The following is a 10,168-nucleotide window of genomic DNA, read 5'->3' as shown; positions in this document are numbered from 1 at the left end:
AGAAAAGAAAAGAAAAGAAAAGAAAAGAAAAGAAAAGAAAAGAAAAGGAAAGAAAAGAAAAGAAAAAGAAAACAACAACAACAACGGTTTCTGTGGTCATGGTGTTTCTTCACAGCAATAGAACCCTAAGACATCTGTTAACTAAAAATAAGTTGAAAATAGAAGACATTGGATCACGAATGTCAGTTCTATGTACATGTCCACATTCATCTAACTTTGGGTATTTTCATTGCTCAATGACAATACTCTAATAAATCCTGACGGTTATTTTTTAATATTTATTTTATTTATTATGTATACAGTGTTCTGCCTGCAGGCCAGAAGAATGCACCAGATTTCATTATAGGTGGTTATGAACCACCATGTGGTTGCTGGGAATTGAACTCAGAACCTCTGGAAGAGCAACTGGTGCCCCTAGCCTCTGAGCCATCTCTCCAGACCCTGATGGTTATTTTTTTATCATATATTTTTAAGATTTTTCAAGAAAAGCAACTGAAGATACCAATTACACTTCCGTAACCACTCAAAAGAAGTGGAATTTCATTAGTTCATGTACTAGTGCCAGCTGGCACTAGGGCCTCTAAGTTTACTGAGTCTTAAAAGTACCTAGATGCTAGGTGTTAAATTTTCCCACTTAAACTCTATTTTAAATCTAGAATAAACAAACAATGAAAACAGATCTAGCTTCGCAGGATTCTAAAAGGGAATAGTATACTTGGCGAAGTGTCGGGGGGGAAAAATCTGTGAGTATATCCATTAATTCTCTTCTCATGCCAAAATGGAAGGCAAATCTTGGACTTTCTTTCTTGATTAACTTTTCATTGACTTCTTTTTCAATGTTCTCTAAGAGGCCCAATTACATTAAGATTTAGCAAAGGGAGTCAATGTGTTTGATTAGGAAATATAAATGGAAATAGAATTTAATCAGAAAATTTATTGGGATTTCACCCTACAGATTACAGAAATTCTTGGTGCTATTTTTAAACAAATTATGTAACCTACTTCGCAATCAAGCAGCGTTGATTCTATTTCTTATGATATGTTAGACATAGACTGTGGTGATGAGAGTTATTATCAAGAAAAGATAAGTTTTCTCTCAAAACCCAGTAAACCTGTATTCTCAATGCCAACACCTCCCACATACGCACAAATTTCTACATAAATGAGAGAATAGAGAACAAAATAATTATATTCTCAACTCACACAAAAAGCAACAATATTATAAGACAGGAAAAGCGTCTTGTATTTTATTGCAGTGAAGAGACACCATGACCAAGGCAACTCTTATAAAAGAAAGCATTTAATTGGGGCTTGCTTACAATTTCAGAGTTTTAGTCCATTATCATCATGTCCAGGAGAATGGCAATACACAGACAGACATGGCACTGGAGAAAGAGCTGAGAGTTCTACAAATGGTTCCATAAGCAGCAGAAAGATAGAGACTCTGGCTGTGGTATAGGTTTCTAAAATCCTAAAGCACACCCCGAATGACCCACTCCCTCCAATAAGGCCACAGCTCCTAATCCTTTCAAATAGTTTCACTATGACTAAGCATTCAAATATAAGAATTTATGGGGACCATTCTTATCCAAACCACCACAAACAGCAAACTGAAACGCTCTGTGCCCTTCTCCCCACCCCGCCCTTTCCCCTTCAGGTAGTCTCCTATACTGTGGACATTTATAAGGGTCCTTTGCCCCAAGTCTAATGTGTTCTCTGTTTCACTCGATTGTCAATGCTTAAACAGCTGATCTGTTCAGCACGCTGAAAACAACCACCTTTATCAATTGGAGCACTTGCTATGTGCAATGGGTGGAGTGTATTGATTGAGCACTAAGATAAATACTGTTGTTATCTTCCAACTGCAGATAAAGAAACCAAGTGTTAGAGATTAAGAAGTGATAGCTTAGGCTTCCTGTAATTTATACAGTTAGCAAACAGCTGGAATAAGCAGTCAGTCAGGTCTGTTTGATTCCAGACGCTAATTTCTTCTGGCCTCCATAGGACATCTAAGTCCATAGTATCCGCCCATTAGTGAGTTTAAACACTATAATTCACTTTTTTTTTTTTAGAGAAGATCATGTAAAATTAGAATAATCTGGATTTTCACTGAACAGTGAAAGGGACCAGATCAAAACCCATAACTAAATGGCAAGTCTGACTTCACTTTTTTGTCTTTTGTATCCCCAAAATCAAATTATAAGTTATATTTCACCAACTCTGGTCCCCTGAATGTAAGATGCTTACCAAATATTCCTAATATTACCTTCAATCACTCATAGTATAGATGTCTCTAGAGCTCTGAACTCTCAGTTCTACCTCAAGCAAAGAATACATGAAGATGGAAGACATACAACATAAAGACGTGCTGTGTGTCCTCTAAAACAATGTTGCCAGCAGGTTAACTGACCCAGCTTCTCTGACAGATAGTCCAAGAACACAGTTCCTATGAAGAAAAGGGAGATATTCTTATATAAAAGTCAGACCCACTGAAACCAACACAGGAAACAGAAGAGTTAGCAAAGAGAAATTACCCCAACCTTTAAATATCAATTAAGCAACTCTGTTAGTGAATAGAAAAAAAGGAGTTTAAGAGGTGGAAAGAGTTTGAGTGTGGCACATTATCCCTGAAATACCAGCAACTGGGAAGCTGAAGCCAGAAAACTACGAGTCAAGGACAGCCTGAACTGTACAGTAAAGCACTGTCTCAAAAAATATGAGAGTGATGGTAACCATATATCAGCCATTATTATGAAAGCGTTATGGAAAGACAAAAGCCCCATGCCTAGAGATGAAAGTACCTTCCACCTCAGCTCAGTGCAGTCTTCCAAATAGGAAAACAGAATTATCTTGAGTAGCAGAGGCATTTATCCTTACTACAGGTTTGGCTTCAGACTACAGAAGTAAAACAAGTATCACAATAAAGTGAGCCACTTTTTTTTACTTTACTAATGTATGTAAAATATATATGCATTCTATACCACAGTCTGTTAAGTGTACAGTAGCACTATGTCTACCTCAATTCTACACAAAGAACTACAGGCAACTAAGAAATGCTCAGAATGGGAAAAGTGGTCTTCTCTAAGAAATAACACAGGAGTTAGTTATCAGATAGCAAAGGGTCAGCCTTAAAAACATATACAAGTAAACTTATTATTTTTTGATTATTATTCAGACTTACTAGGTTATATATAGGAATAGAGACGTAGATATTTACACATATATATGCATGTAACAACAATTAATTTTAAAAAGAGGCCATGCATTTTAAAGAGAGCAAGAAAATATAGGACAGTTTGAAGGGAAGAAAAGGAAGGGGGAAATGATGTAATTATAACCTCAAAGAAAGTAAATAGTTGGATTGAAAATGTGTATTGCTAAGAGAGTATTAAGAATCATCTGAGCAGTAAGAAACAGTGCTAATAGATTTCTTCAACTGATGATTACCAAAGCCCTTCAGTATGTTAAAAATAAACAAACAAACAAACACATACACACAGTATCTGTAGACTACAATAGAGTATCTTGCATTAAAATGAAGCACAATGCCTGCAAAGGGACTGTAGGCTTTCAGAGGAGGAAAGGGCATCTGAGGAGCTAAACAGTGTATGCCAGGGTAAGGGAAGTATAAATGAGCTCTTGGTGCAAGACAAGGTTCACAGCCTATGAAAGACAAATGCAGGTGGACTCAAGTTGTAGAGACAGAGAATGAGATCACAGAGACCCAAAGTTTTGCACTTTGTTTCAGAAAAACAGAAGAAGCACTCCAAGATTTTTAGTGAATAAGTTGCGACATTCTTGTTTAAAAATAAGGCTTTGGCAAGGTTCAATAGGTGCAGAGAATCTTCAGAGTAGGGGAAAGAAAATAAAGATGATGCTAAACTTTTCAACAAATTAATATTTGTACTGGGATAAATATAAAGTAGCAATAATTATATTCAATGTATACAAAAGGTTAAACTCTAAAAGTCTACTGTGTTTGCAAATCCACTCTGCTGCTTATCTCTTGTAGCTATTTAGCAATGGATACTAACTTAAGTTCTACACAGACTACCTCAAATTTATGCTAATGAGAAATGCCTCACTGGACAAGTTTATATATTTTAAAAGTCTAAAATTGTTTTGACATTGAAATTACAAAATAGATTTCAAATGTGTATTCAGTGTTATGAATAAAAAGATTGTTCCGAAACTACATACTATTTATATCATAGCGTAATAATTTATCAGAGTTACATCGATTCTTGATAGGGCCACAGTATGAGGGTGGTAAACCTAAATTTTCACACATTCTCTGTGAGCACTCTATCACTCAGGGACCTCTCCAGCCTTCTTTTACTTTTTGTTCTGAGGCAGGGTCTCACTAAGTTGCCTAGTCTGAACTACACCTCATGACTGTCCCGCCTCAGCCTCCAAAGTGTGACAATGACAGGTGTGAACTCTCAGGCCTGACCTACATCAATACTTTATACAAAAACTTCTCTTTCCCCACATCCTTGCATTATTACTATTTTTGCTTCCTTGATTGGAGCCATTCTGACTCAAGCAAGATAGACTCTCAAAGAAACGTTGATGGCATTTCTGTAATAGCTAATGACCTGGACACTTTTCCTTATGATTGATAACTGGTTTTATTCTTTCTATGATGTGATAAGATATAAGAAAATATATAAGACACACATGATATATACTCACTTATAAGGGGATATTAGATATATAATATAGGATAAACATACTAAAATCTGTACACCTAAAGAAGCTGAGCAAGAAGGAGGACCCTGAATAAGATGATTAATCCTCTCTCAGAAAGGCAAACGGGATGAACATTGGAAGAGGGAGAAAACAGGGAATAGGACAGAAGCCTACCACAGAGGCTTCTGAAAGACTCTACCCAGCAGGGTATCAAAGCAGATGCTGAGACTCAAAGTCAAAATTTGGGCAGAGTGCAAGGAATCTTAGGACAGAAGGGGGAGATAGAAAGACCTGAAAGGGACAGGAGCTCCACAAGAAAAGAAACAGAACTAAAAAAAACCTGAGCACAGGAGTCTTTTCAGAAACTGATACTACAACCAAGGACCATTCATGGATACAACCTAGAACTCCTGCTCAGATGTAGCCCATGACAAGCTCAGTATCTAAGTGAAATACCCTAGTAAGGGGAACAGGAATTGTCTCTGACATGAATTCAGTGGCTGGTTCTTTGATCACCTCCCCCTGATGGGGGAGCAGCCTTACCAGGCCACAGAGGACAATGCAGCCAGTCCTAATGAGACCTGATAGGCTAGGGTAAGAGGGAAGGAGAGGAGGACCTCCCATACCAGTGGACTTGGGGAGAGGAGTGGGAGGAGATGAGGGATGGAGAGTGAGATTGGGAGGGAATGAGGGCAGGGGCTACAACTGGGATACAAAATAAATAAACTGTAATTTATAAAAACAATTAATTAATTCAAAAAGGTATAAGAAAATATTCTACTTTTGCATTGAGTAGTTAAGATGGCTGGATGTTCCCTGAATAGAAAAGACTAGAACCCCATTGCAGATTATGAAGGTCTGAGTAAGTTATTTAAGGTACATAAAGTATGAGACTTAGAGACAATGTATATGGTTTGACCTTAAAGTAATTAAGGTCAAAGATCAACAATTACAAGGACTGACTAAAGCCAGGCTTGGTGGTGCATGCCTGTAATCCCAGCCCTAGGGAGGTAGAGGTAAGAGGATCTCTGTGAGTTTTCAAGGCCATCCTGGTCTACAAAGCGAGTCCAGGACAGCCAAGGCTATAGAGAGAAACCCTGTCTCCAAACACAAACAAACAAACAAAGTGGGGGGGAGAAGGGGACTGACTAAAATGTATACTTAATCAAAGTTTTCTTAGAAATGTCTGGTTTTTGTTTTTTTTTGTTTTTTTTGTTTTTTTTTTTTTTTTAATACTATGTAGTTGTTAAAAGTCCCACACTGGTGTAATTGATCTGAATGTTCAAAAACCATACTGGCAGCTATATTAACAAGGTCAGGGAGATTTAGACTAAGAATGTTTTCCCCTTGTCTTTCAGTATTAATTAGGTCTCACGGGACTGTGGGATATGTTTTTAAATGTTCTGTAACTATGGAAAATCGCCTGTTCTCTTGTTCAGGGAAGCTACGAAGACCCCATCCATGACTCTTAACCAGCATCCAGGCTACAATGAGGAGGGTCGACACAGAGGATATCCTTAATTTTTCCCACGGAAGCCATAGTCATGTCAAGCAAGACCTTCAGCTTATTCTCACTTAGATGGAAAACTCATAAAAGAAAGGCTAGCAGAGCCTCCCTAGCACATGTAACCCTGAGGATGAGATTCTCAACTGACCTTGACAGTCCAAAAAGAAAAATCAATTTTGGCCACCAATGCGATCTTAAACAGTAAGTAGAAAGGTATAACCAAAGGCTAGGAGAATTGGGATTTCACTCGCCAAATATTAGACATAATACATGAAAGGTAATATAAGCAACTATATCTCACTAATATTTTCTTCTTGATTCAAAGATGTTGCCAGGATATAGGACTTCAGACTTTGGCTCACTTCAGTTCTGGCCCACAACCAAGGGAGACAGGTCCAATATTGTTTTACACTAAGAATTAAATGGCTAAATATATCTTCTTTCCTTATCTAGAAGCCATATGTGAAGGGCATCTCATTGACTCTTAATCCAACAGCTATCAAAGGATATGAAAGTGGATTGATGGTTCATCACTCTGAGGACCAGTCTCAAAGACCTAAGTAAAATAAGGCGCCCAATCTAGGGATTCTAATGGACTTTGATTTGAACACTTTAAAATCTTTTCCAGACAACAGTCAAGAATTTTCTTTCCTCCCTCCCTCTGACAGTTGGGGCCTTTTAGAAAGGTCTTCCAGATTTGTACCCCAAAACTCCCAGATTTCTCCAATATCTTGCCCTCCTCTATCCATTTCTCACTCTTAAAACACACAAACACACACACACACACACACACACACACACACACACACGAAGTCCATCTTCTTGACTAACTACTTGACTTAGCACGCGCTCTACCCTGGAGTATGGCTGACATACTCAGTCACTCATGGAAGAAAACTGGTTTACTCTCCCAGAAGCTATCAATGACAGAAATTTTGTCTAACTTGAACCTGGCAGGTCTTCTGTGTCCATTCAGTCTCCATGAATTCATACATGTATTGGCCCTGATGTGTCTTAAAATACTGTCTTCTTGAAGCCATCCACCACCTGTGGCTCTTACAATCTTTCTGATTCCTCTTCCATGTAGATTTCTGAACCTTGAGGGGAGGAGCATAATAAAGACATCCCATTTATGGCTGAGTGCTCTAGAGTCTTTGTTTCTCTCTGTGTCTCTCTGTCTTTCTGTCTCCTCTGTCTCTCTCTCCACATTGTCAGTTGTGGATCTCTGTGACATCTACTGTAAGAACTGTAGAGGGCTCAGTGCTCACAGATAAGCTCTGGAAAATCAGGACTGTTAATCATGCAGGGTTGTCTCCTGGATGGAGGAAATGTATACCCGTGTTCCAGCAAAAGGCTGCCAGTGGATGTTGTTAGTGACCTGGTGACCTTTCCTGTCTGGGGAGTCAGGCATCCCCTCATCCCCCAGAAGATTTATCCCTAGACCTTTATTATTAGCTTTCTCAGTCAATAGAACCTACCCTTAGGGGAAATGCCGATCATGCTTTAAGCCTGATGACCTTTACACTAACTCAGTCAGAGACCACACAAGATCCTAGACCCTTAAACTACAGAACCCATCTTCATGGTAGATGTCACATGTACTTTGCAAAAGAGCTTCAATGTAGTCACACCTTAAGCTTTATTGTGCACACAGAATTGAAATACTTGCTACCAGAAGACTTTTTCCAAAATTGCACTAGATCTAAATATGTCTAAAATAAACTAGCCAGTGTCAGACTCCAGATATTTGAACCAGTTAGCTAAGTCATACTGAGCCAAGTTTCTCTCTCATCTCTCACAGTTCATTTCTCCATCAGCAGCAGAGCTTGCAGGAGCCCCCAAAAGAAGCTTCTCTGATGAGGGTTGAGTGATGGTCTGTTCTATGGATATGGCAATAAGTCACTAGAAGTCATTTTATTGCTATTTTCATTTTGCTGTATCATTGTAGGAGCTGTCCCCCAAGGGCTGATAAAACGCCATTGTTATAAAGAGGTCTAGGAAGCTATATGAAAGCTGGGTAAATTGGAAGTTGTTCCCACACTCTCTGAGATGGTTTCTCAGTTACAGTTTTTGTTGCTGTGATCAAATACTTAACAAGAAGTGAATTAAAGGAGAAATGATTTATTTTGACTCCTAGTTCAAGGGATGGTCCCTCAACAAAGGGAAGCTAGAACAGCAGGAGGTTGAGGCAGCTAGCCACATTACCTCCACAGTCAGGAAGGAGAAAGAAATTAATGCTGATGCTCGCAGCACTTCCTCCTTTTTATTAGGAGCAGTCCCGGCACAGAGAATATTGTCTTTCATGACTAGAAGTTTTCTCACCCAATTAACCTAATCTAGAAAATCCTTCACAGACATGCCCAGGGATTTGTGTCTTGGTGACTAAAGGTCCCATCAAGCTGACAACCAAAATTAACCATCAGAGATGATTTGCAATTATTATTATTTTCTGATTTTTGCAACAGAACAATTAGTTCAGTATAAGCAAAAAAATAAAAAAAAATGAATTTTACAATGATATAAAATTATTTTGAAGGACTACAATTTGACTCACCACCTCCTAATTAAAACAAAAATAATCTTTTCAGCCAAATTCTGCATTATGAGTTCAGTGGTCCTTTACTTCTATCCTTCCCTTTCTTTTGTAATTATTCTCTGTTTCCTAAAACTAGGCTTCTTGTCGAATTGTTAACTGAATCCAGGAAATGCCTGATAAATTTAATTCAGATGTAAATGGAATTATTTGGGTTGTTTCTGTCTCTGCTTTTAAAAAATTATAATATGACACAGTGTGCTAATGCTCAAAGCCACACAGATTTCTCAGCTTGACACTTGATTAATTTAGAGGGCAGTGGGGGACGGCGGATCTGTGACTGCAGAATTAAGAGAACCTACCCACACTCCTGTGCCCACAGAGAAAGAGAAACAAGCCTTTTCAAGACATCAGCAGCCTGTTTTTGTCCTGCTGCTACTTTTTCCTTGGTTCCTTTTTTCTTTTCTTTCCTCCTTATTTTACATAACCTCAACAGGATTATAGTTGCAATTCTAAATTTACTTCTGGGTTCAACCTAAGTAGGAATTACACCCAACGAAGCAGGACACCACCCATTGTTAAGCCACCTCACGGAAATACTTTATGATGAAGAAAACACCCACGGCCTAGCACAAAGTGGCAGGTACTGAGTGCACGAAGAACAAATGGATGATACCTGTGTTTACTTAGTGTGAAGTCTGCAAGTTCCTTTGAAAATAAAATAGGACAAAATGAAACAATAATTAGTTTATGAAGTAGATTGTTGTAGATTGTACCTTCGGCATCCCCCCAAAAAGCTCATGTCTTGTTCAATGATTGGTGTCCCCCTGATTGAGACACTGGGAGGGGACAACAACTTGAAGAGAAAGGAAAGACATGCTCTTGAGAGGCTGAACGGGACTAGCTTCACCCACTGGTCCATTCATTAATCCTTCCTGGCCACCAGGAAATGAAAAGCTTCGTTCCACCATGTGCTCTTCATTATGATTTCTGCCTCACTGTTGACCCAAAGTAACAGGACTAATAAACCATAGAATGCATGTATTCAAACATAAACTAAAAGATATCTTTCTTCCTTAAAAACTGATTGCCTCAGGTATTTTGCCATAGCAACAGAAAATTAACATAACTGTACGTATGAGGCTCTAACTTTTATTATTATTATTACTATTATTATTATTATTATTATTATTTATTACACTTTATTCATTTTGTATCCCCCCCGAGGCTCTAACTTTTGAAGTCAGCATTCATATCCTCAAAATCATATTGTTTTTTCTTTGTACGGTTGCATATTTTATGACATGGACAGTGGAGAGGATGTCAGCCTGTCCATAAGCTCTTTTTGAAGTAGATTTAATGTTTTCAAAATCTCTTTTAAATCTTAGATCCTGTGAATCTGTGGTTCTTCATTCTCTGTTTCTGTGTGCTAGCAC

This window comes from Psammomys obesus, unplaced genomic scaffold (genome assembly GCF_907164565.1).
Source record: "Psammomys obesus unplaced genomic scaffold, mPsaObe1.curated_primary_1811, whole genome shotgun sequence".
NCBI lineage: Eukaryota > Metazoa > Chordata > Mammalia > Rodentia > Muridae > Psammomys > Psammomys obesus.
This window is presented reverse-complemented; position numbering follows the sequence as displayed.